The sequence below is a fragment of the Oryctolagus cuniculus genome, chromosome 8, assembly GCF_964237555.1.
Source record: "Oryctolagus cuniculus chromosome 8, mOryCun1.1, whole genome shotgun sequence".
NCBI lineage: Eukaryota > Metazoa > Chordata > Mammalia > Lagomorpha > Leporidae > Oryctolagus > Oryctolagus cuniculus.
The window spans coordinates 65,996,473-66,000,592 of NC_091439.1; the positions used below are offsets into that span (position 1 = coordinate 65,996,473).

Here is a 4,120-nt window from a genome sequence, read left to right on the forward strand (position 1 = left end):
CAATACAGAAGAATGTAAGTCAATTTAATACAAATTTTATGGAACTTTTGTTGGATGTTAAATTTTGGTGAAGCATCTCCGAGATTCATGGCTCTATTTTGTTAATAGTCTGAGTTCCTTCATTTTAACATCATTTTCCATTTGCCTTTCCATATCACTCCAGCCCCTCCACTCCCACCTTCTTGTTCCAGAAATGATGTTAAATAGATTCACCATCATAGGTATTAAGTGGTTATTTTTCCATATACAGTCCTCATAAATACAATCTACAGATTGCTATAGAAAGTTAATTTACTTTGATTTCATAATTCACAGTGAATCTCATTTACTTCTTCATTCAGTCACCCATTCATTCAGTAGTGAATTCATTTATGACTCGAGAGAGTACCCATATTTATGCTTGAATATGCAAGCCAAATGGGTTTTATAGTTCTCATTCTTGTCTTTCGATTACCCGTGCTGGAGGGTCAAGGAGGTGGCAGCTACAGCAAGGACAGCAATAGCGGTGACGGTGGCTGCAGTGTCATGTCCAGCTTGGATCCCGAATATGATTATTTATTCAAATTATTTCTGATTGGTGACTCTGTGGTTGGAAAATCTTGCCACCTTCTTAGGGTTGCAGATAGAACATTTACGGAAAGCTTCATCAGCACAATGGGTGTGGATTTCAACATAAGAAGTATTAGAGTGGCCGGTGCCGTGGCTCAATAGGCTAACCCTTTGCCTGCGGCACCAGCACACCGGGTTCTAGTCCTGGTCGGAGCGCTGGATTCTGTCCCGGTTGCCCCTCTTCCAGGCCAGCTCTCTGCTGTGGCCCAGGAGTGCAGTGGAGGATGGCCCAAGTGCTTGGGCCCTGCACCCCATGGGAGACCAGGAGAAGCACCTGGCTCCTGTCATCGGATCAGCGCGGTGCGCCGGCCGCAGCGGCCATTGGAGGGTGAACCAATAGCAAAGGAAGACCTTTCTCTCTGTCTCTCTCTCTCACTGTCCACTCTGCCTGCAAAAAAAAAAAAAAAAAAAAAAAGAAGAAGAAGAAGAAGAAGAAGAAGAAGAAGAAGAAGAAGTATTAGAGTTAGATGGGAAAGCAATCAAGCTTCAAATATGGGACACAGCAGGCTAATAAAGGTTTTGAACAATCACCTCCAGTTATTACAGAGAAGCCCATGGCGTCATAGCTGTGTACAATGTCACAGGTCAGGAGTCCTTCAATAGTCTTAAAGAGTGGCTGCAGGAAATAGACCATCATGCCAATGAAAATGTCAACAACTTGGTGGTGGGAAACAAATGTGATCTGACCACAGTGAAAGTAGTACATTACACAACAGCAAAGGAATTTGCCAATTCCCTTGAAATCCCATTCTTGGAAACAGTGCTAAGAACGCAACTAATGTAGAACAGACTTTCCTAATGATGGCAGCTGAGATTAAAAAGTGAGTGGGGGCCGGCGCCGTGGCTCACTTGGTTAATCCTCTGCCTGTGGCGCCGGCATCCCATATGGGTGCTGGATTCTAGTCCTGGTCGCTCCTCTTCCAGTCCAGCTCTCTGCTGGGTCCTGGGAAGGCAGTGGAGGATGGCCCAAGTCCTTGGGCCCTGCACCCCATGAGAGACCAGGAGAAGCACCTGGTTCTTGGCTTCAGATTGGCGCAGCGCGCCAGCCATTTGGAGGGTGAACCAACGGAAAAGGAAGACCTTTCTCTCTGTCGCTCTCTCTTACTATCTAACTCTGTCAAATTAAAAAAAAAAAAAAAAAGCGAGTGGGCCTTGGAGAAACAGCTGGTGGTACAGAGAAGTCCAATGTTAAAATTCAGATCACTCCAGTCAAGCAGCCTCCATCCTTTTCTCACAGCAATAAATTTGCAATCTGAACCCAAATGAAAAAGCAAACTACTTGAATTGCCCCATAAATAGCTACACAACAGATGCTCACTGTCTCCACAGATGTCAGAGATAGTAAATTGTCAATACTGGCTTTTTTTTTATTCCCTTGACTGAAGGCAATTTACTTCATTTTCAGAACTGTTTTAAACCTTTGTGTGGTACTTTGTAAAGTAATGTGTGTAATCCTTTTGCTTTCCCAATATCAGATTTTTTTCCTATGGTCGGTTGGAATACATTTGGTTTTGATGATTATACTGGCATGTGTAGATGTCGGATTTAGTCTTCTAAAGATGAAGTTCAGCCAAATGGCACCAAACAGCACAACTAGTGTCTGAAACTTCCCATGCATAAAATTTAGTGAGATGTTCTATGTTAGATCTGGTCTGCTGGTTCTTCCTTATAGAGTTATCAATGGAAACATTACACTATCTGATTAACAGTTTCTTCATACTCTGCAAATCATTTATGGCTGGAGGATATTGCAATTTGTTGCAAATTTTATAACAAAGCAACTGAAGACATTTTTAATAATACTATGCTTATTGGAGTAATATTAACAAAGGATTTTTATAGCTTTAAATGCTTGCATTTGTACAATTAATGCTAAAGTATGTACATTACATACGAGCTCATACAGTCTCCTTCAGCTCTTGTGATTTGATTTGATTTCCAGTCCTTCAAACTGTTCTACATCAATAACAGAGACTCTGTTGTTACAGAGCTTTGAAAGGAATGTAAAAGAAAATGAGCTGTTGGTTTCTTATAGATACCTCCATGACACCAAGACATTATGAGTAAGGAAAAATTATGAGACCCTCAAGCCTTAAAGTTTGCAAGCTTCTTAAGATATAAAGAAAGAAAATTAAGGAATTAACTATTATAGTTACTGTATTATAATTCCAGGCTCTATTCAAATCTTAAAGTGCAGAAACTATTTTCTGGTTAAAGGTTTTTAAAGAAAAACATTTTTTAAAAGAATGGTTATTATCCAAAAATGAAAAAGTAGCAAATGCTGGTGAGGTTGTAGAGAAAAAGGTGCCCTAATACAGTGTTGGTGGGAATGCAAGCTGGCAGACCATTATGGAGTACCGTATGAAAGTTCCTCAGAAAACTAAAAATAGATCTACCATATGACGCAGCCATCCTACTTCTGGGAATATATCTAAAGGAAAGGAAATCAGCATATGAAAGAGATACCTGCACTCCCAGGTTTATAGCAGTTCAATTCACAATAGCTAAGATATGGAATCAACCCAGGTGTCCACCAACTGGTGAATGGAGACAGAAAATCTGGTATATTACACAAATGGAATATTACTCAACCATAAAAAATGAAATCCTAACATATGCAACAAAATAGATGCAGGTATAGATCCTTATGCTAAGTGAAACAAGCCAGACCCAGAAAGAAAAATAACACATTTTCTCTTATTTTTGTTGTCAATACATAGAAAGAGTATAGCAACTATGTGGATATCATTTGGTACATATAAATATTGCTTCCCTGGGTCACACCATGTAAATGACAAGACACTGTCCTTTTCCACATTAAAAAAAATGGAAAGGGGAGAGGGGAATAGTGTGGACTCTTGGGATACTAGTGAGGTTTTGTTCTTTACTTGGGCGTTGGTTATGAGTGTGTGCAGAGGGCAAAAACTCATTTATCTGTATACATATGTGCATTTTTGAGGGGTATACAGAATTTTAATACAAAATTTTTAAAACACAGATATATGGTTGAATTACTGATGCTATAATCTACTTGCACTTATAATAACTACTATACCTAAATTTATCTCCTCACCATTTCTGGCACTTTTTTTTCCCCACATTGTCTTTTCTATATCTGCTTCTTTCTTTCCTCCTCCTCCTCCTCCTCCTCCTCCTCCTCCTTCTTCTTCTTCTTCTTTAAAGATTTTTTTATTTACTTGAAAGTCAGAGTTACACAGAGAGAGGAGAGGCAGAGAGAGAAAGAGAGAGACAGAGAGAGAGAGAGAGGTCCTCCATCTGATGGTTCACTCTAATTGTCCACAATGGCCGGCGCTGTGCCGATCCAAAGCTAGGAGCCAGAAGCTTCTTCTGGGTCTCCCACATGGGTGCAGGGGCCCAAGGACCTGGGCCATCTCTACTGCTTTCCCAGCCCATAGCAGAGAGCTGGACAGAAAGTGGAGCAGCCAGGTCTCAAGCTAGCGTCCACATCAGATACCGGCGCTTCAGGCCAGGGCATTAACCCACTGTGCCA

At 40.9% G+C, this 4,120-nt stretch overlaps 1 pseudogene; it reads left to right on the forward strand.

Moving 5' to 3' along the window:
* The first annotated feature begins 525 nt into the window (after positions 1–525).
* Positions 526–1,865, forward strand: LOC100350185 (ras-related protein Rab-1A pseudogene; annotated as a pseudogene).
* Positions 1,866–4,120: the final 2,255 nt, after the last annotated feature.